The sequence below is a fragment of the Myotis lucifugus genome, unplaced genomic scaffold (genome assembly GCF_000147115.1).
Source record: "Myotis lucifugus unplaced genomic scaffold, Myoluc2.0 scaffold_1, whole genome shotgun sequence".
NCBI lineage: Eukaryota > Metazoa > Chordata > Mammalia > Chiroptera > Vespertilionidae > Myotis > Myotis lucifugus.
The window spans coordinates 21860171-21884134 of record NW_005871049.1 but is presented as its reverse complement, the minus strand read 5'-3'; the positions used below and the strand labels follow the sequence as shown (position 1 = coordinate 21884134).

At 38.8% G+C, this 23964-nt stretch overlaps 1 protein-coding gene across 1 annotated transcript in view; it reads left to right on the top strand.

Moving 5' to 3' along the window:
• DCHS2 (dachsous cadherin-related 2) overlaps positions 1–23964 on the top strand; it is a 178489-nt gene that overhangs the window by 33076 nt on the left and 121449 nt on the right. The window lies entirely within an intron of this gene.

The following is a 23964-nucleotide window of genomic DNA, read 5'->3' as shown; positions in this document are numbered from 1 at the left end:
TATATAACGTATTTTCTAATATATTCTATCTCTGAGTTATTATCTGAAAAGTTAATTTATGGCTTATGGTTTTTATTTTTTACATATGATTTCTAGTAAATAAGCTTGTGTGGGTTAGGTACCAACTCCAAATCACAGGGAATGCCTATGTCCTTAGAAAATGCTGTGAGAAGAGAATTAATAGTTGGGAATCTTGAGACATTATGTTGTGGGGAAAGCCTTTGTAATTTTAAAGAGTAGATATGTATATATTGACTTAGAAAAATATGTCAAGATATAGTCTTATTGGGAAAAAAAAAGCTGTATACCCAAAGCTCCTCCGAGTGTGTGTGCGTGTGTGAGTGCGCACGCACATGCTACTTGTAAATGTATACAAAATGTTTAAAAAAGAATACAGAAGAAACTGAGGAAGGGGATTGAGGATTGGATATGGGATGAACTCTTAGTTTTTCCTTGTACACTCCAAATTACTTGACTTTTTATTATTTCATGTGTCATTTTCCCAATTGACAAACTAGTTCATTGAACACTTGAGTGGACACATATGTAGTGTAATTTTATATTAGCTGGAAAGAATGATATACAATTATTTTCCATTATCATCCTGTTTTGTTATCTCTCTTTCCCATTGTCTCTACTAGATATTATGTTTATACATTTATTTGTGTTAAGCTATGGATGGTATGCCTATTAAGTCTCTTAGACTTTTTTTTTTTGCTTCATCCAAATATTTAATACTTTTTGGTTATTTATATTTGAGTTGTTAAATCTCCCAAAGTCACATTTCAGACTCGAGCACTTGTCAATTTGTATATACAAAATCCAGAGGCAGGAATGTTGGAAGGAGTTTAAATTCTATCACTTAATAGCTATAAGACCTGGTGCAAAAAAATTTAACCAACTATTTCCCTCCATCTGTCCATGCTCACAGAATCAGTATTAACAACTATTTTCCAGACACTTAGTTTTCTGTCTGAGGATATGAATAATGATATAACATCTTTCTCACCTACCTCACAGGTTTGTGATGAAGAACAAAAAGTAATATGCATGAACGCTTTTATACGCTGCATAAGAATGTGCAAACATAAGGTGTGATTATTCGAAGTCCATTGCTGCTGCATTGTAAAGTTTGAAGCAGAGACCCCCTGAGCTAGCTGTCCAGTTTTCCATATGGTATCCATGAAGCCAAAGGTTTAAAGAAAAACATTGACTATATCATTTGTAATAAGAAAAAAGAACAACAAAAGATCCTCTTTGGTAAGGGGATGAAAATTGTGCATAATAAAATAGAAAAATAGGTTGGTTGTACATAAGAGAAAGGAATGGAGGCATCTTGTTTTGGGGGTGGGTGGGAGGGGGGAGATCCTGCCAGGTGGCTTTGTCCCTTTCCTTCCTCTGAGTTTCAGGAGCATGACCTACTCTTCTCTTGTGCTTGTGATTAGTTTAACATCATGCTCGGGGCATTGAATAGCATCAGTTCCTGACCTCAGGGAGGGCTTTCTGGGAGGCTGTGGAAAGTGAACAAGTATGGGACAGTCTTCCTCTGGAAAACTTCTCCTCCTCACCGATCCCTTGGACCATCCATTACAAATTTCCAGGTTCTTGGTCTCCATTTCTCTAAATGATAAATACAGTTACTTAAGTTTCTATCTGATGCGACCAGATGGTAACAAGCTTAAGAGCACAAGGGGGAAAAAGGCAACATTTTAGCTCTTCTTACTATACACAGATTCAAACCAGAATATTTATAGTAGATTCATTTATACATTTAAAAAATAAATTTCTATTTAATGACCTGTAGGCTATCTATCCTGAGTTATGATGTACCATGACAACATCACAATCTTTTCCATTTTATTTATTCTTTCTCTTTCTTTTCCTCTCTCTTTGGAAGTATACCTAGTAGGACAGAGAAATAAATACATCATTTAGGAGGTGGATACATCTAAATTTCCTGTTGAAATACACGAAATACTGACCTTTCCTGAGATGTTAAGTAGAATTATTTGTTTTCATGGTTCTAGAACAAATGTTTTTTTCTTAAAACTATCTCCATCAACTTTTTTAACTAGGCAGCTAGCTATCTATTGGATATACAGTTGAAAATTGATACTGAAAAAGAACAGAAAATGATATTTCATAGAAGAAAGGATAAATATGTTTTAAATAAAAAACTCTAGATTCTTAGAAAATAGGTCTACAATTTTAATTGAATCTTTGACTTGGTCATCTTGAGCTGCTGTAACAAGCACAGTGGCTTGGTGGTGGCTTTAGCAGTAGAAATTTATTTCTCATAGATCTGGAGGTTGGAGGTGCAACAACAGGGTGCCCGCATGGTCACGGTCTGGTGAGGGCCTCCTCCTGGTCTACGGATAGCTGCCTTGCTATGGCCTCACCTGGTGGTGAGAGGGACACTTAGTTTCTCCTCTTTTTATAAGGGCCTTAATCCCATAATCCCATAATAACCTAATCTAACCTCATTGCCTTTCAAATGTCCCACCCCCAAATATCATTGTATTGGGCCTTAGGAATTTTGGGGGAACACAAACATTCAGTCCATAGCAACTTTTAGTGATGCTGTTCTCAGTATAGGTCTGGGCCTGGGGTTGGCTAGGCTCCCACTGAGCCCCTCAGGGCTCGCCAGGGCTGGCGGACATAGCCTCCTGAGGATCTGGAGTTTGTCAGAGCCTCATGCTTTATACATTATTCCTCTGCTCACTGAATTGCTATTCCTGTTTTCCTTTTAAGTAATTTTAGTTTTTCTTAGTCTGAAAGCTCGATTAGGTTACACTGACATACAGTAATTCAATTATATCTTTAATTGAAAGCTGAGGCTAAAAATAGGTTTATAAATATTCTATGGAAATTTTAGGTTGATAGTTTTATTATTATTGTTTTAATCAAATAATGTATAAGTCAGCAACTTTTTCTCATTATATTTCTTTTTTGTTACTGGCATGAAGTTGTATGCTGGCAATAAAATGATACCTAACACTTATTGAGTTCTTACTCTGTGCTAGGCAATGCCAGGCACAGAGGAATATCTGATTTAATGTGCACTACAACCCACGAGGCAGGTCCTGTTTTTAAGCCATTGTATAGATGTGGAAACTGAGGCCTATAGCAATAAATGAATGTGCTTAAGGTCAAACACACTGTAAATGATAGAGTCAGATGCCTGTGCTGGGGACATTCCTGAGGCTGACAACTCTCTCAGGTGACAGATCTCTCTTAGGAAGGAGTTTGTGCTTTACACGCACAGGAAAATTTTATAGCAACATTGAGTAGATAATTCAACAAGATGTATGTCTAAGAAGTGTGGGGCTTTGAGGTATCCCCCCACAAAAGCATTTCTAATTAAACCAGTGGAGACATTTGTAAATTAAATCTGTATGATTAATTTCAGATAAGATGGGGAAACTGAAGCTGAGATTTATAGATAAGATGAATTTATTTGTGACAGCAAAAATGGACCAGTGCTCTTTGCGCAGCCCTGGTTTTGCCCAGTATTCATGACAACATCGCTTTATATGCAAAGACAATCCCCAGTCAACTATGAGTTCAACAGATATAAAACTGGTGACCTGGCAGGGAAGACACTACGAAGAGCCTACTAAGTACCAGGTTAGTATCTATTGGGTTGATTGGGTTCATTTAGGTCCTGTAGGTTCTACTTTTACATCTTGTTTGGGTTTTGTAAGTTGGAAACAATAAGCGTGTGTGCGTGTGTGTGTGTGTGTGTGTGTGTGTGTATGTGTTTGTGTGTGTGTGTGTGTGTTCATATGGCCATAGGAAAGACACAGCCATTGCTACAGACATCAGTGGAGGCAGACAGAAGGGGTGGAAGACCTTGGGGTTTCCCCTTCTTTGGAAGGTCTCCTGCCATTATGCAGATCTAGTGAGAGCAGCTGGCAAGGGAGCCGGTGAAGTGTGGCTTGCAGGCTCCTCCTGTGAGACACAGAGCAGAGCCAGGGAAGGGGAAGTAAAGTGTGAGAGTGCCCATGCGCAAATGACAGGCACAGCCTATGTAGGGACAGAGGTCTGTGTTCTCCCTTCTGTCACAGGAGAAATGAATAGACTCCTGTCCTGGCTTGGGGAATTTTTTATGGTTCTTTAGAGTCTCATTTGTTTCCTTTCTTAGGAATGGTAAGACCTTTGAAAGCAGGAGCCCTATCACTTGGGTGTCTGCTTCAATTCTAACCTTCCCTCTCAGGATTTTTAAACAAGGGTTTCCAGATAGACTCTACCCTCAGGGATGTTTCCATGAGACAATGCATTAGAGCAGTGGTTCTCAACCTTCTGGCCCTTTAAATACAGTTCCTCATGTTGTGACCCAACCATAAAATTATTGTTGCTGTTTCATAACTGTAATGTTGCTACTGTTATGAATCGTAATGTAAATATCTGATATGCAGGATGGTCTTAGGCGACCCCTGTGAAAGGCTCGTTCAACCGTCAAAGGGGTTGCGACCCACAGGTTGAGAACCGCTGCATTAGAGGAAGCACAATTCCCCTGACAAATCCAATTGTGAAGTCGTGTATCATTGATGGGAACTACTGCTCCTGTTCCAGCTTCTATCCACATGTGATGAATAGGAGTTCTTCACAAGTCTAGCCTTCATTAGGTAACTGCAGAGATGATCTCCTCTTAGAAATCTCTCATATACTATACACATTTTGGCAATTTGGGAAGCAGTTATTACTACAGCACTTACTATTGTTGAGTATCCACTTGACATTTTTTTTTGCAGGGGGAAGATTTTAAGAACTCAAAGTATTGTAATAATTTTCTATTGTTTTGTAGGGATTGGTTAGCTTTGCATGCATCTGAGGAGTATGTGTGCATGCATGTTTGTGTGTGCACCTGAGAAACTGCAACCTTAGAGAATAGTATTTGGACTGGTTATGTAACCAGTCCAATGAACTTGAGAATCAGTGAGCATTGTACTTGATCAGCTCTTTAAATCAGAGGATGAAGTTTGTTTTATCTTCTTTAGATTTTTCAGTATATACATATACATACATAGTCATACATTATAGGTAGATATTTTTATTGTAACATGAAGGATCATTTAACAATTATCTAAATACAAATTTCTAGGTTTTAATATGGTGTATGCAGGAGATGGCATTTTATCTCAAAATTGAGCTCATCAACTTTTAGAACTTCATGAGCCCAGACCTGAATAGCCAGTCATCACCTTTTGAACTTTAGCCCCCTGCTCAAAGTGAATTTCAAATTGGGAAATACTGTGAAGTGTTAAATTATAAGAAATAAAAATTAGCTCCTCTCTGTGAAATTAAGGCCTAAAGGAGAAGGACCATAACAGCTGTTTTCCAGTTCATCCTTTGGAAGCATGAAGCTTCTGCAGACTAACTTTGTGAACCAAGTAACCTGATTCTATAATGAAAATTCCATTCCTTTGTAAATATAGGTCTGATTTTCTATTTAAACAGTTAGCAAATTTTCTTTAAAAATTTAGCAAATTATTATTTGGGGGGGGGGGCAAAAGTTGTTCTAAATTGAAAAGGTTAATTTTAAATAATTAGTGTTATTCTAAGTTTCTACAGTTACCCACCCCTTTTGTATTGTGTGTTTTGTTTCTTTGGCACCTTTCAATTCGCAAGAGGATGAATTAAACTGTAGTTCTTATAAAATAATTCATCTGAAGAAACATTTATTTCTACATCTGACTGAAGATTGATGTGGAGTATAAATACCCAAAAAAGTTAAACATAAAAACACAAAGCATACCGATGTAATTGAAATAATGGAATTATACTGGTATTATTATATTTTTACATCTGGTATCAATAGACTGATTTTCCAGATCAGTTGTTGTCAAGGTGTGGTCCCTGGACTAGCATCATCCGCATCATTGAACCTGTTAGAAATGTGAATTCTTGGGTCTCATCCCAGACCTACTGGAATGGAAACCTTTAGAAGGAGGTAGGAGGAGGGCAATCTGTGTTTTAACAAACCCTCTGGGTGATTCTTTGGACCACAGAATAATTACCATAATTTGATACTACCTTCCAAAAATTGAGATTACTCTATTATGAATCAGGTGTAACAGATGACATAAATAGTGTAAAAAAACCAAAATCATTAACACTATTGTTGCTGGTTGTTTGGTTTGTAAGACTCTTTTTCTTGTGGAGAAAAATTTGTGTGACTGCGTTTGGTGTAAGGCAGTGATCGTTATGAAGGCAGGGACATGGATACCATTTGTAAGTTTTGCCACCGTAGCACTTAATGTCATAGTGACGGGACATAGAGGAGAGGAGCCGAGCACTGGGGAGTTGGTTAAAGTGGTACTTGATTTCATTTGTGTGATTAGTAGAATAAAAGAAGATAATATATATGAAAATCATTTGCACAGTATAAAGCACTATATAAGTGCAATTTATGCATTTGTTCTGTCAACAAACATTTTAGTACTCTAGTCCTAGGGAATAAGCAGTGAAGAAAACACCAGCCCATGCCCTCGTGGAACTCATGTTCTGGGGACTTGAGTTATATTTAACTATGTATTTGTTACATATGAAGTTATAAATGAATACTTACAAGTAAACTGAGGTTAATTCGCAGAAAATTTTTCAAAATAGGCCCTGGTAGCACTAATAGTTTACCTACTGATTGCTCAGTTAATGCCGGGGTGATATCCAGCATCTAGAAGGGTTCAGGAATCTGGAGAAAGTGCTGCGTGTAAATTAATAAAGAGACTAGAAATATAATATAAATTTGTAATCCATGGGGGAGCCAGAGGAAGTTTAGCTATAGGAACCAAGTTCTCTCTTTCTCCGGAGCCAGGGCTCTTTTTATTCCCACATTTTGCCCTATAGCAAAGCAGATATACATATCAAAGGTAAATTTGTATACAGTAGGCATTGTCAGGTTGGGGAACTGCCTTCGGCTGTTCACATGTTTAGCCAGCAGGAGGCAATAACATGTAGATTAAAATGCCCTCAGTTGTCTGGTAGCAGGTAATATATGCAGATCTTTAGGTGTCGGGAAATGCCCTTAGCTATTCCAGCAGCAGGTAATATGTATTCAGCCCTGCTGAATCCCCAAGTTCCATATACCTTTTGATGAAACTTCTTGCATTTATGACATGCTGGAATTAGCTGCTGGCCCTCAATTGTATGGTAGTTTCAAACACATCTACCCACAAAGTAAGAAAATAGACCTATGCAAACCCAAAAGAGATGTCACCAGGCCCATGTACTAAGCCAGGATTGACTTCAATCTTCTCTCCGTTCATCTTCTGCTTCGGACTGTGGGTTCCTGGAGGACGGGGGTCACACCCCATGGAACCTGTATCACCAGAACCTACCAGGCTGTTGGTGATAAATACGAGGGGCTCCATAATTGCTTGCTTCACGATGTATTTAATGTGATCATCTGGTTTCCAGTCCCCAGCCACTTTGAAATAGTGAGTGAAAAGGCAGTTTCCTGGTGAAGACAGGATGGCAGGGAGGAGGGACCCTTCAATGTCACAACAAAGGACAAAACAGAATATCTATTTTTTAAAAAAATAAGCACAGCAGTGCAGCAATCTGGGGAAGAAGACTAATTACTTTATAACACAGAGAATTGATTTCCAAATGTGAAGAAAAGACTAACGTGCTTAAGCACGTAAGATTGACAGGCGTGGTTGCCTGCAGATGAAAGCCATCAGCCCTTCAGGACACTCGGCTCCCAGTCTCCAGAGCACCCAGAGAACCAGAGCTTTGGCGCTTTTTATTTTCCAATTAGAACATTGTTTGACTTACTACAGATTTCAAATATGACTTTAAGCAATGCCAATGCCTATATTGGCATAGCTAGTATTCTAATTTTTCTTAATTTTAGTTTAATAGCATTCTCTTCCAGAAGAAAATATACCTTTTAGGTCAGCTACAGGAAAAAAAAATGCACTCTCTTAGTTTTTAGAGAGATACGTATGAATATATTCCCCATTTAATCTTGTTAATTCTATAATGTGGTAATTTTTTGTGTGGCTAAGAAACACTTTCTTTAGCAGCCACTGATGCCTCTTTGACACACTGCGCTGAGAGGAAGGAGAGACTGCCTGGCAGAAGACAGAGCTGTGGTAGAGTTTGGGGTCCAGTCCTGGTCTGCCACAGAGTAAATGTGGGTCTCATCCGAGTCACTAAAATTTCATCAGCAGCTGTTTCCTTATCTGTAGAGTGGAGCCAATACAAACTTACAGCACAGAACTGTTTTGACAATTAAATGAAATAATGTGTGTGGAAAGCATTTAAAAAACAAGGATCACTTACAGAAATGGTGGGAACCTATATCACAAAATGCATGTTAAAAGACAGGATCCAAGCAATTACTGAAAATTTAATTTTTTCCCCTTCCTATCTCTTCCTTCCTATGATATTTCCCAGGACAATTATGAAGTCAGATGATTCTTTGTTTATATAAAATGGCCCAGGTCCAGTTGTTCTCATGAGTTGGCCTGGACCTTTCTCAAGTAGGTTTGTGACTGAGCTTAATTGGTTGGTAAATCAATTATAAATTCTAAGGAGGAAATCAGATGTCATTAAATGAGCATCAGTAACAGAAAGTAGGTCCAGACCTGGTGAGTTTAACAGTGGCTGGGATTTTTAAGACTTGTGGAAGATATTTACTACAGTAGGCTCCTAACATAATTATAGACAGATTGAATGTTTTTCTATAGATCTCTCTCATTTGAATTTTTGCCTTCACACAATTCTTTAGCAGCTGCCTCATATTAATGTCTGTGGAGACAAAACCTGCAGGAACACATTTTGACAAGGAATAAAAGTGGGAGGCAGCTGCATGTCTCTTATGAAATCAATGGGGCTTTGCCTTTAATCCCTTTAGATCCAGGTCACAGGCTTAGTTTGGCAGGGCAATTTAACTATAGCTCAGGTTATTTTCTTCCTGAAAAGCAACTGTACCATAAACTGCTATCACTCGTTAACACCTCAGAGGACACCAGTTGTCCTCACATTTATGAAAAAGAAAAATATTCAGAAGAGAATGGAATACCTGGATTTGGAGACTGGTCGAAGGAAAAAGCTTGAGGCTGGAAAGTGCTTTTTTAAGAGGTGAGGTCTGCAGGGAACATAGAGGTGAGTGATTGGGGAGAGTCCGGTCACAACCCCAAAGGAGCAATGAGGTGGAGAGAGAGGTGGGGAAGAACTTTGAGATTAAAAATGAATAGGAGGGCCCTAGACAGTTTGGCTCAGTGAATAGAGTGTTGGCTTCGGACTTAAGGGTCCTGGGTTTGAGTCCAGTCAAGGGCATGTACCTTGGATGCAGGTTCCTGGCCCTGGTCAGGGACATGCAGGAAGCAAGCAACCAATCAATGTGTCTCTCCCACATCAGTGTTTCTCTCTGTCTCTCCCTCTCCCTCCCACTCTCTCTAAAAATCAATGGAAAAATATCCTCAGGTGAGGAGAAAAAAAAAGAATAGGAGGATGTCATAGGCAACTTTACATGCTTTGCAGTTTGCCTGGTTGTTACGTCCAGGATGCTGTAGAAACAAAATAAATGTTTTTTTGATAACACAATCCAAATTTCAAATGTAATAATTACCCAGTTCATCTGTAGAATATTATTTGTAAGCCTTGATTTGTAGTTAGTGGGTAGATTGCTGATGTATTTGACTAAAATCTTTTCCTTTGGAAGACTTGAGCACGTGATGCTGAGTATAGCAATGGCCTTGAAAATATCTGTGTGTATGTGTATCGGTGCTATTTGAACCAGGAGAATGTACAGAATTATATGAAAACAATTACAGTTTCTACTTAATATTTCGTGCTTATCATATATGTGAAAATAATTTAACTGGTAGTTTTAATGTATGAAAGCTAAGAACTACATCAGTATTTGTCACATGAATACTTTAAAAATAAGCAGTTGCTTAGCACTCATGAAATTTAATGTGTTATGTACCTACAAGAACAATATTCCCTTCTTCTAAAAGCTTATAAAAACCAATGCAAAATAGCATTGATGATTATGTCAATTCAGGTACCATGAGAACCAGACTCCATGGAAGAATAAGACATGCAAGAGAGTCATTGGGAGCCAAACCTGTAAAGGATACAGGGCGATGGAGGAGGAGGAGACCCCGACTGTGATGCAGGGTGCCACCTATGAAAGGAAGGAACGAAGGAGGGGCATTGGGTAGAAAGAGCCTCGAACAGAATGCAGCTCTGAAAAAGGCTTGGCCAGACCAATGGGGTTTCCCAGAACAAAGACCGCCCATTGGAGGAGTCACATTGGGCAAGAATGGCCAGCCTTAGTACCCAATCAGGCTCGGTCATTGGCTGGGAGCAGCAGGGAGAGTATGGCCTTGGCCAGGTTGTGGCAGCTGGAAGCTGTTGGCTACCTCTACTCCTCCCCTCAGGGTCTCTCTTGAAGTGAGATCTGAGCAGTCCGGTCCCACGGCTAACATAATTATGCAGTGTTATAAACTAACTTATCAAGCTTTAAAATTGACATTCTAAATATTCACTCATGTGAATATTGTTACTGGCAATTGGGGATTTTTAGAAACACATTGGAATCATGCAAAACCACAGACTAACCAAGGTGAAATTGTATATTCTCTGTAAACCTAAGGGCTAATCTTATTTTATTTGAAGATTTATAACCACCGTTTTAGTATTTATTTTCATCTACATCTGGGACCTAGAGAGCAATTCTAGCTTTCTTTAAAAGTTGTGTTAATCGCTTTCTCTAATTCTGAATACAATACATGCTCATTTTAGACAAACTGGAAATATAAGAAACCTTTATTTTATTATTTATTTTTAAAATATATTTTTTATTGATTTTTTGAGAGGAATGGAGGAGAGAGAGATAGAAACATCGATGAGTCATGGCTGCCTCCTGCAGGATCCCAGCCCCCACTGGGGATGGAGCCTGGAACCTGAGCATGTGCCCTGACTGGAGATCGAACCAGCCACCTCTTGGTTCTGGGTGGATGTTCAACCGCTGAGCCACACCAGCTGGGCAAGAAACCTTTTAAAAAGGATATGAAAATCACTCTATTTTATTTTTTTTCAATTAGTTTACATTCAATATTATTTTGTATCAGTTTCAAATATGTAGCATCTGGTTAGACAGTCATATGTTTAAAAATAACTCTTAATTCCAACACTGAAAATGAATATACAGTTAACTTTTGTGGTGTTTCCCCTGCGATTAAAAAAAAATGTGCACATGTAACAGGGATGTTAATAGGGTCTGCAAATAGCCACCGAATTAGTGGGATGAGTTGTTTCTGTGAGAAGACTCCAGCCCCACCCAATAGCACCTGAGCTGTGAGCTGGTGGCAGTGGCCTGACAAGTCTGCTAGTGCCTGGGCTCAGGGCCGAGCTCAGGGAATAAGACCCAACCAAGATGAACTTGTCCCATTGAGAAAGTCCAAGTCCACCATAGAAGATTGGAACTCCCTTGGTGACTGCCATTTATATCTGTCTGACAGTCCCGGAGCCATGGAACTCATGTCTGGAGGCCGCAAAGACCTGTTTCAAAAATGTTATGGCTCAAAGCGTGTGGCTTTGGGATTATACCGTGTGCCGAAAGGGGCAAGCTTTCTGGTGCTACCATAGATCACCTTGAAGCTGGCACTTGTGCTGGTAGTGTTGGTAGAGCAATCACAGTGCCCAGTGAGACATGCTGGTTCTGGAGAAGCCCAGAGGCCGAGGGGGTGTTCAGCAGATGCCCAGAAGATGCCTGGAAGTGCTTAGATGGAGCAGGAGTGTTTGGAAACACACAGCAGCTGATGATGCTCAGAAGTAACGCAGGGGTTAGAGCTCCTGCATGAGTAGGTGGGCCACAGCCAGTGAAGTTGGGCTGTGGCTATTACTAGTCTAACCCCATGAGTCCTGAGATATACACACATGAAGAGATGTGTGTGTGTGTGTATGTGTGTGCATATGTGTGTATGTGTGTGAGAGAGAAAAGGAGAAAAAGGGAGACATTGTGTAGTTAATGGAAGTCATAAACAAATTTTAATTCTATTTTTTTCAGTTCGCAGGCCGATGCTCTAGCCACTGATCCAAACCGGTTAGAGCTGAAAACATGATTTTAAAGATGTAAGATATTTCATGATATATGTTTGCTCTCATGTTTTTAATTTTCTTATTGATACATATTTGATTTTTGTGTTTTTTTAAAATTTCAAAGTGTGATGAACATGTTTGCACTTGTATCTTTTACCATATCTTTGATGATTTCTTTAAAATAAATCTCTACAATGAGATTGCCATATCGAAGGATATTGTTATTTTAAGATCTTTGATACATATCATGTACTTGCTTTCAAGAACATTTTTGAAGTTTACTCTCCCATTACTGTGTATGAGATTCTCTACCTCATTAAATCCACTCCATGAGCATCTATTTAAAATATTTTCTAGTTTGTTATGTAAAAATATTAGACTGTTTAAGTTTTTTACCAGTTAGGTTAAATCTTTTTTCTGGGTTTTTCTACTTAGTCTACTGTGTGCTCTACCTACTTTTTTTGTAGGATGTCAACATTGTTCATATTTATAGGAAAAAACCTTTTTTATATTATGTCTATCAACCTTTTGTATTTGTTCTTTCCCCCCTCTTCTTGCCTTTTCATTTTATTTGCAATATTTTATTAATGCATAGAATTTTAAAGCTTTTTTTTGTAGTTAGATCTTTCTTTTCCTTTGTGACTTTTGGATCTTCTATCCCTCGATTAAAAAAAAATCAGTTAAGTGCTTGGAATAAAATCAGTTGGAGTTTCAAATTAAACCACATGCCAAAATTTATTCCAGCTGGCATAAGGAATTAAATATAAAAGGAGCCATAAAATTCTGTTTGCCAAAAACAGGGATTTGTTGGTCTCCTTCACTATCTGTGTTGCTGTTAATGTAATCCTTGCAGCTCACAGTAGGGGGATGATTTGAAGTATGCAGGTCTTTCTTTGACTAAGTTTGAATGGTTGACCCAGGGGTCTGCCAGCCAGAAGAGCATCTCAAGGCCCTATTTTGGACGAGTAATTTATGCATGTGAAATCCCTAAACTCCATCACACTGGTCACCAAGAGAAAGATCTATAGCAAAAAAGTTCTAAGAAAAAGAGGTAGTATTGATAAATATAGTGGACAATGTAGTAAGGAGAGGTAGCTTGTGTATCTGTTGACATCTGTAACAAAAGGGCTGTGGGTTTAAGATAGAGGGAGGAGAAATTGCTTGGGAGCAGCAAAGAGGATACATACTTCAATCTTAGGCCACTGGAACTAGGAGTGTGGGAAGCAAGCCCTTGTCACTCCAAAGGGTGTCAAGGTAACTCACGTGCTAGTGTTTTAATTACACCAGGAAGGTGAAGGGAGCATTCAGAGAAGAGGGTCAGAGTGCAAGGGGACTTTGCTGATGGCAGATCTGGATTATCCAAGGTGCGGGGAAGGGTTTGGGGGATCCAGGATGGGCATGTTTGAGTCAGTTAGGGGATGTATGGAGCCACGTGGGGTAAGGGAGTCTAGTGGGTGTGCTTCTACCTACTTATGCAGACTGAGGTCAACAGGATGGAGGCATGATATAAGATTCATCCTGAAGGTCACTTAGGGGAGACTGATGCTCAAATAATTCTAGCCTCCTTCTCAGGACCTGCCATTTAGGCTGTGTCACTGGGCACCATGAGGTAGGAGGGTTACATGGTGGTGTGAGCTGGAAGAAGTGGAGCTCTGTGTACATGCCCCCAAATTCTGTTACTGGGGGTCACAAGGCTGGAGGTTACCCAGATGAAGAGGCTATACAAATCTTTGGATTACTGAGTATGGTGTATTTGATGGGGATGTAGAGACTTGACTTGTCTGATTAGCAATAAATGACATTTACTTATTTATTTGCCCAGTGGTTATTGATTACCAGGGCAGAGAATACAATGAAAAGCAAGAATTGTTCTTTCCTAATAATGTAACTCATCAGAATATCACCCTGTTGTGGTCCTTATTCATGTCCTATTTTCTCCCCAACCTTCAAAATCACAAGAGCTTATTGTCTATGCATGGGTGTTTATGCTTATTAATGAATAAAGAACTGTCTTTTTTAGAAAATAAAACAATTTTTTTTAAATAAATAATCAGACTCAAATGGGAAACAAAACACAACTGCCGCCCTAGCTGGTTTGGCTCAGTGGATAGAGCATCGGCCTGTGGACTAAAGGGTCGCAGGTTCGATTCCGGCCAAGGGCGCATGCTCCGGTTGTGGACTCCATCCCCCCCAGTAGGGGGCATGCAGGAGGCAGCCAATCAATGATTCTCATTGCTGTTTCTATCTCTCTATCTCTCTCCCTTCCTCTCTGAAATCAATAAAATATATATATTTAAAAAAACACACAACTGCCTAATAAAGAATGACATAATCCTTTTAATACAAATTAAAAATTTAAAACAAATAGAGGTGTGCTAACTCTGATAAGTGTTGTATTATAGGTTTTTTTTTAAATCCTTATTGTTAAGAGTATTACAGATGTCCCCTCTTTTTCTCCCTATTGCCCCCCTCTACCAGTTCCTGCCCCACCCCAGGCCTTCACCACCCCATTGTCTGTGCCCATGGACAATGCATATATGAATATAAGATCTTTGGTTAATCTCTTCCTCCCTCCCCTCCCCCCTTCCCTCTGAAGTAAGTCTGTTCCGTGTTTCCATGCCTTTGGTTCTATTTTATTTATCAGTATATTTTGTTCATTAGATTCCCTTTTGTTTATTTTGATCTTTAGATTCAATTGTTGATAGATATGTATTTATTGCTATTTTATTGTTCATATTTTTTCTTCTTCTTAAAAAAGACCCTTCAACATTTCATGTAATACTGGTTTGGTGACGATGAACTCCTTTAGCTTTTTTTTGTCTGTGAAGCTCGTTATCTGATCTTTAATTATAGGTTTGTTTGTTTTTTTAATTTGGAGAAAGGTGGTTCTGCTATAAAGGCTCTTAAAAATGAAAATAGGAAAGAACCTTTCTGAAAAACTACTCACATCAGCGTGCCAATGATCGTCACTGCAGATACTGAGGGCTTGACTGTTTTTCAGTGTACTTTTATTTTATGACATAGATTTGGTACTTGGTGTGGTTTTAAAAATGGACTTTACATATCTTCAGTAAGCTGGGAAAAATATAATCATTCATGGTATTTAATTAATTCATGAACCATTATAATATCTGCTTCCAAAACTGCTGATCCAGAGTCTTATTTATTTCTTTTTAGCTATCAACAAGTTGCTACAGTTGTTGCAGAAATCTTTTGAACATATCATGTTATCATATTGAAGAAATCTTGGTGAATGTTTTAAAATATGATCAAACCAATTTCCACTTAGCTTTTAAGTCAATGAGGTTTTCCATTCTCTTTCAGTGCATGATTCCAACAAAGACTTAGCATCTTTCTTTTAAACACCCCCTAATATCAAAGGACTTCAGTGCTGCGGCGCCTCTTTATTTTAGTCTTTGCCAGCAAAAGTTTGTGTCATTTTTCTAAAATGCTGGCAAAGTTCAAAGAGACTTCATAGTAACTCCCAACTTACTGGTGATATATATGTGTGTGCTCTTTGCACTTTATAACTCCAGGCATTCCATGCTTTTCTTCCTAATGACATATGGGGTAATAAACATGTGAAAGACATTATTTGATGAAACAGAGAAAGTCTGAATTATGTGGCAAGGATGAGGTTCAATTGTGATTTTTAAAAAATGCCTCTCTTTATATCTTCTTTATACTGTGTTCTTTGGTCTTATAACTTCTTAGCCTGTAGGGATAAGGAGGGAAAAACCTAACTATTTCTGGGAAACTAATAGGATGATTTATGATTTTTTTTAAGTAGAATACAAATATGTTCAGTTATTCATAGAATTTCATCTGGTCTATGAATCTTTAATGGGGGCAGTATCACCCCCAGGGGGCAATAACTGGTTTTTGGAGGAGAAAAAAAAAGATAATGGCAATGACTTTTGGCTTTTGAAAGCATCAGGGTACATGAGTAGATGTACAGTATATCTGTAATACTTAAATTTCATTAGGAGGGATGAGAAAAAGTCTCTAAAAAGGCTATTAGAGGGACAATACTTTCATAAAGGTTGAGAAACACTGATCTAGTCTTTTTTTTTTTTAAATATATTTTTTTTATTGATTTTTTACAGAGAGGAAGGGAGAGAGACAGAGAGTTAGAAACATCGATGAGAGAGAAACATCGACCAGCTGCCTCCTGCACATCTCCCACTGGGGATGTGCCCGAAACCCAGGTACATGCCCTTGACCGGAATCGAACCCGGGACCTTCCAGTCCACAGGCCGACGCTCTATCCACTGAGCTAAACCGGTTTCGGCTGATCTAGTCTTTGAAGATGGAAATTCAGCATCGACATAAAATGTGTATCACCAAGGAAATAATGTAGATAGATTTTGAAAGTAAATTCCAATTTCATACTCTCCAAGTACAATTTCATATGTTTGCAAACCATGGATCTTACACTGAGTTTTCAGCATGTCAGCCTATTCATGTATAACTCACGCTGGCTCTTGATACACCAAGCTTCTGAGGCAGGACATTGGCTGGCTCAGCTCTTCTTCCCTCGTCCTTTCCTCCAGGAGCTGTCTTTTGGGGGGAATGAGGTTAGGAAAGTGAAGCACTTGGAAGGGAACGCTCAGTAAGTGCAGGTGTAGACGGCTGTGAGATCACAAAGGAATTAATAGTTAACTTTGCTGGAAGGTGTTTAGGAGGGATTTGACAAAGAGATGACTTTAGACCAAGGAGTTTACAAAGTTGGGTGGTAAAACAATTACATCTTTATTTGCAATGAACTCCATCTGAAATGTACTGTTTCCTTCAATTATGATGTGGCAAACCACAGGAGGATTACCAATATCTGGACTTTGTCCCCAAAAGAAATCATAGATATTTCCATAGCACATGATAGTTGTTGCAACTATCTTGAAATATTGCTTTCACCACAACATTAAAAGGAAAAGGACAATATGGGAGGCATATATAACTGAGAAGAGATACATATTCATGATAAAAAATAGATCAGCAGAGTCATGGGATTAAGGAGAAAATTCATGGCTTATTAAAGAGGGCTATGACAAGACCGGCTGTAGAAGAAGATATTGACATGGCCAATGAAAATATGAAAATATCTCTCAGATCCTCAAGAAAATATGAATTAAAAATAATTTAATAAAATTTTGGCAAATTGCCCAAAACTAAAGGTAAAAATGTTCATTATAAAGAGTGTGGGAAAACAGACCTTTTCATGATGTTGGAACAAAGTGGTAAATCCTTCCCCCTCACCCCCAGGACAATATTATAATAGCTTTCAGTTTTTAAAAAAATGCTCATAACCGTTGACCCAGAAATTCCATCTTTAGAAATTTCTCCTATGAGAATACTGGCATGTATGACATTGGCATATATATACAAGAATGTTTGGCAAAATAATATCTTCATTGTGAAAAGCCAGAAGTGACTTAAATTAGTCCATTAGTGGGAAATTTATTGAAGACATTGTCAGCTTCTTATAATGGTGCCATATACAGCTATAGATGGATATAGCTTTATCTACTGACAAGGAAACTCTTCTAAGACATACCGTTATATGAAAAGTCATAAGGAAAATAAGTAGTGTGATCTTATTTATGTAAAATATATCAAAGCCAAAAACTCAACAAAATCCAGAGAGCATGGAAACTTGTCTCGATGGATATGAGCCCAATTCTTAATAGACAGACCTGCTGGCGGAGGAGGGGTTTGACTGTTTGAATGACAGGTTTGTTTTTACTGCTCTATAATGTTTGGACTTTTTGTCTACGTATTACTGCATAATTAAGTAAAAAGGAAAAGAATTCTGGAAGATGATTGCATTTACAATGAAAGCAAAAGGATAAACTTCTTAGGAATGCGCCCATCAGGAAATGTGCAGGACTTGTGGAAAGAGAACTATTAACTTTTATTGAGGCATATAAAAGAAAGCCCAAGTAAATGCAGAGACGTACCATGTTCTTGAATTGGATGTTTCAGTGGAAGTTTATATATTTGAGTGCAAATCTAGTCAAAACCCATGGGAAATTAAACTTGACAAAGTGATCCTGAAGTTCTTCGGCAAGAATGAAAAACAGGCAAGAATAGCTAAAAAAAAAAAAAATCTTGAAAAAGAATAATGGAGTGTGCCTGTGCAGCCAGATTTTGAAGAGTGTTCTAAAATTAAAATAATGGAAATAGCGAGCACTTGGACCATGCTTCGATGAAATGATCCATTTAACAGACTGGAAAGCCAGAAATTGGTTGGCTGTCCACTCCGATCTCTAGGGCACCGATTGGCATTTGTCTACTGGAGACTCAGAGTCAGCCTTCCTACCTCTTTATTGTCACTCCACAGGGGCCACAATCAGCTTTGACTCCTTTACATTTTCCAGGGCACATTGTGCAATTCAGTGTTTGATACTCTATTAGTTAGGTACTCTATTAGTTAGGCAGAGGGTGACCATTTGATGGGGTTTACCTGGCCAGGTGATTGGGGAGAGTGATGTGGGTGTGAACCTCTAAGAAAAGAGGATTTGCAGAATAGTGTGCTTCTAACTACTTTTAAAAATATATTTTTTTATAGATTTCAGAGAGAATGGAAGGGAGAGGGAGAAAGAGATAGAAACATTGATGAGAGAGAAACATCGATCGGCTGCCTCCTGCACGCCCTCATGACACTCAATCAACTGAGCCACATGGGACAGGGCTAAAAAAATGCCTAGAGAGGAGTTGAGAGAGGTGCTTACTATAAGTCATCAAGGAAAAACAAACTAAGTCAGGTTCAAAGAATGTGCTACTCAAAATCCAAGGTTATTCCCAGGAACAGCAATAAAGTTAGAGGCTATAGCACACATTGCTTATGTAGATTCTGAAATTTTACTCCTTTAAAGAAACCTATACATGGTACAAGAAAAGTTAATGATATTTACATTGTCTGATTACAAACAAAGGACTGTGTCTTAGTCAATTTGAGCTGCTATAACAGAGTACAATAAACTGGCTGTCTTATAAGCAACAGAAATTTATTTCTCAGAGTTCTGGAGGCTGGATGCCTGAGATCAGGGTGCCAACACTGTAGAGTTCTGGTGAGGGTCCTCCTTTGGGCTGGAAACTGTCAATTTTTCCTTGCATCCTCCCATGGTTGAAAGAGCAGAGAGAGAGAGCGAGCTCCCTGGGGTCTCTTTTATGAAGTCAGTAATCTCTGAGGGCCCCACCCTCATGACTATTCACCTCTCAAGTCTCACCTCCAAATACCATTACATTGGGGGTTAGGATTTCAACATGTAAATTTTGGGAAGGACACAGACATTTAGTTCATGACCCATTAATAGGCACATGTCTGTTTCATTGAATTACCTGACTTTGTACCACTGCTCTGGGGAGTTTCCAAGGATCCACTTCTGTGGAAGTTTGCCTCCACCTCCACTGAAGGAAAGCCTGGCTCAGGCTAGTTTTGGTTTAGATTTTCAATAGATTGCCGTCCTCCTTTCATGTCACTGAATCTATCTTTCCTAGCGCTTTTCATCATTAGGGTGGTCAGTGGCAAGATCTAGTTGGCCAAATGTTGGATGTTTATCTGAAGCAGTGGTTCTCACTTATTGTGCATTGTAGTGTCCTAGGGGGTGTCATTCACAGATTCTGACTCAATAGTTCAGGTGCAGGGCCTGAGAGATTGTGCATTTTTAATGAGCTCCTCAGTGAACACTATGAGGCTGGTTTAGGAACCACACTTTGAGTAGGGCCTAAACTCAAAAGGAACCAAGGAGGCCTAATTTGACCTTAGAATCTAGTCAGCACTGTCCAATAGAAATGTACTGTGAGCCATAAATGTGAACCAAATATGTAAATCAATAATTTTTTTAGTAGTTACATCAAAAGAAGGAAAAAGGACAGGAGAAATTAATTTTAATAATAAAGTTTATTTAAACCAATATATCACATGCTTAATCTTTCAATATATAATTGATGTAAAAACTATTGAGATATTTTACATGCTTTGGTTTGGATTGAGTTTTTGAAATAAGGGAGGAGGGAGGGAAGGAGAGAGCAAGGAAGGATATCAGTGAATCTGTAGATACCTCCCTGCAGAACCTGGTAGCCCTGGGAGGATGGAGCCAGGGAAGAGGTGCCCTGATTTCCCTCTCTTCCCTTCCTCTGATCTTCCTCTCTGCCTCCTGTTGGCTGAGCTCACTGGCAGTCCAGAGAGCAAAGGAGCATCAGGGAGTGATCCATTCAAGGTCATCCCTGAAGGGCACAGAGCCTGGTGGACAAGGGTAGAGACAGGATCAGGGGCCTGTTGGGTTGACTGAGGTATTTTTCCCTCTCCCTTTCTCTTCTTTTTTTCATATCATTTCCTCTATTGATCCTGAACACTTTATTCTCCATATCTGTTCTTTTTGTCATCAACCTACCAATTTTAACATAGATATTTAACTTGAAGTGTAAAGTAGATCCTTACCCTCCTACTGTACAGTATAAGAAAGTTAACACCCATCTTCTCTCCCACCTTAGATGCTGTTATGGTTTGTTTGAAATAGATATTGTAACACATTTGTCTGATGAGGAAAATGAGGCTCTGGAGGTTATGTGGCCTTTTCTAAGTTAGGCAGTACTCCACTATGCTTGACTCTGAGGATAGGAAGGTAAAATATAATCCACATTATAACATCCAGTTGAAATTGTGAAAACATTAGACTGACTAATAATGTTGCACTTTAGACAAAGTAGCTAAAAGTGTATTGGTTTTATTATGATGTGTCTTATGATCTCTTATAATTTCACACTTAAGTCATATATAGTGTGCTTTATTTAAAACATTTCCTATAGCCAAGACATTATCATGATGGTTGCATCAACTTCTGACAAGGGGTCAGGGGTGGTTTATAGCTTAATTAATTCTCTTCCTTACAAAACAATTGATGGCTGGAGAAATATTAAAATAGGAAACCTAATATACAGATCCAGGCTAAAAAAAGAACACCTTCCTGGAAGCAGGAAGTGTGGGTAGGAGTTCAGCTTCTGCAGGCAGCTTGGAAACTCAGAGCCAGGTGACAGAACCAGGCGATCATTCCGAGCCAGACTTCAAGGCTAGAACTAGGACACCCCAGTGTCCCCATAACAAGTCCTAAAAGAGATTCAACTTACCAATGTTATCTGCAGAGAAAAACAAACAAACAAAATATACACTAACTAACTATTAAAGGATTTCTTTGCAGTATACAAGATTAACATAAAAACTCAGGGGCATTCCTACATACCAATAATAATAAGTAATGAGAAAACGTAAGAGAAGGCAACTAACCTTTTAACAAAATACATCTGACAAAAGATGTGCAAGACATTTTCTGAGAAAACAAGCTGGTATTGAGTGATACCATTGCACAAGCATTGCCTGTGATATAATCCAAATGCAGCTTTAGTTGTGCCTCTTGTCTTCCTTTTACAACATATACAGACAAAGAGATCTTCCCAGCACTGGGATTGCAACTTGAGAAGTCCCTGTCTTTTCTGGTTCCTCTCAGGTAATAAGCCCTATGTTCTCTTTAAATGGCACACACAGTCTTACAGTATTTTGGCAAATAGAACTCTCAGTCCCTTGTCATAGCCAAAAATCAGAATTTAATTGAGTGTTAAATCTCTTCCAGCTGAGGTCTGTTCGCTCTTTTTCTTTCTTAATATTGTGAAGATGTTAATGTTCCTCTACATTGACCTGTAGATTCAATGCAGTTCTACTAAAAATCCCAGTGGGTTTTTTGGGTGGAAGTTGACAAGCTGATTCTACAGTGTCTATAAGCATGGAGAGGGCCAAGAATCACTGAGACACTTTTGAAGAAGGAGGTCAGGGTACTTGAGCTCCTAGGAAAGAAGACTTGTAATTAAAGCGTAGTAATTAAGAGAGTGTATTGCTGGCATAGGAATGGACAAATCAATCAATGAAAAGAGAAGAGAGCTCAGGAACAGACTCGTGCATATAGACATTTGATTTATTTCAGAAAGTGGCACCACAGAGCCACAGGGCAAGATGGTCTTTTTCAATAAATGGTGCTGGGACGATTGGAAATTTATAGGGAAAAAATGAAATTGAATCCTCCAAAAGCAGTTATACTAGATGCTGCTGAAATTGGATCCTTAAAAAGTTGTTTTAGATGATGCAAGGATGTATAAATTTTTGTAGACTATTGATAGATGCTACATCACACAACTCAGCTTAGATTTTAAAGGACACATAATTCAGATGTTGGCTGTAAGAATAGGTCCAAGAATTCTGTAGCATCCCCTCCTCCACAGAAGAGAGATTTGGGGGGCTATAGTTAACTCCTCAGCCTGAGGATTAGTTCTTATGTTTCATCAGAAAGATTCCTATGAGGTCATATCTTAATTTTATTCTGTGTGGGATTCCATGTATCTGAATGGAGCCCCTAGGGGACACTGAAACAGAATTTGCTGGGAGTGCTTCTGGATTTCTGACATTGTTCAGGCTTGAAACAAATGTCCTTTGCTCATTTTCTCATTGAATCTTAACCTATTATAATTTCTTGGGTGAACCTTGAAATCTTTCATGACCTTCAGGTATGGTCTAATATTTCTGTGGCCTAAATGTGGCTGGTTTAAGAAAGAACATTTCATAAACTGACAGTGATAACAGGGTTTAGATCCACATTTGTGTCCACACGTGCATTATCTGTCATCCTTTCCTACATATGAATTATTGAATATGTATGCCTCTTGCCTCTTCAATTAGATTCCAAAGTGCTAAAGATCATGGCTTATTTGATCACTGTAACTGCCATCTCATTGTCATCTCATTATCATAATCACAGCTGAATGTTAGCTTACTCTGATAGACACTTTATTGAATCCATTGACAAGACACCACCATGAGGTTGGCTACTATTACGATCCTTATTTTGCAGATGGAGAAACTGAGGCACAAGGTGTGAAGTGATTTGCTGAAGATCACACAGCTAGTAGGAAGCAGACCTAGGGACAAAACCAGGAAGTCCTATTCTAGGGTCTTGGCTGCTCTCTAATGTATAATACTTTTTATTATATACACAAGAAATTGATTATAGAAAAGAAGTTTTGAAGTTCTATGGTAATAGACCCTGGCTAACTTACATAGAAAAAAAATTCTTGGGAGGATACTGGGCAGCTTTAAAAATTGAACTAATATCTAGGAAACTAGGAGTATGGTCAGAAACCCAGGGAGCTGGGTCATGTTGCAGAATTGGTCTGATAACTCTGAGGCTGCTGGGTGCCACTGCTAAGGCTGAGTACTCAACTGCCCCTTGTCATTGCCTCCCTTGCTCAACAATTTAAGTTGTCTTGTAGAGACTTCCCTTTGGCCAAGCCTTAGGCACCGTGCATGCTCCATCTGCCAAGGGTGAGGACGGGGAGCATGTGATCTTCTTTGGCTTTTGCAGTGAGAAGTAGGACTTGACTTCCCATCAAAACCCACACACTGAAGGCTTTCCCAGGGGGTAAGGGGGGTTTGATGTTGAGCAGCCAAAATATAATGAACAGTCATTACAGCTCTCCTGTTTACTATCTTGTGTTCACCCCACAGCGGCAATTCCGCTCACTGAGAATGGCCTACTAGGCACTTGCATTCCATGCCCAACAACATGCTGGCAAATAGGAGAGTCTGAGTCTGCATAAGTCAGACTCAGAACATTAAACAATAACCCTTTAGTGTCACACAGGAAAGTGTTAGAGATAACACTTTGTATTAGGTTCTTCTTACACAGCTCTTATGAGAAGTCATATGTGATATTTCCTTACATTATCGTGTATTAGCACCGATGAATGAAATGCTTCTTGATCTAAAGAATGAAAAATGTGAAAACGGTGATTTTTAAAGGATCTATGTTAGTATAATGAGATGGCAGGGCTCTTTTAGAAAAGACAATAATGCTGAGG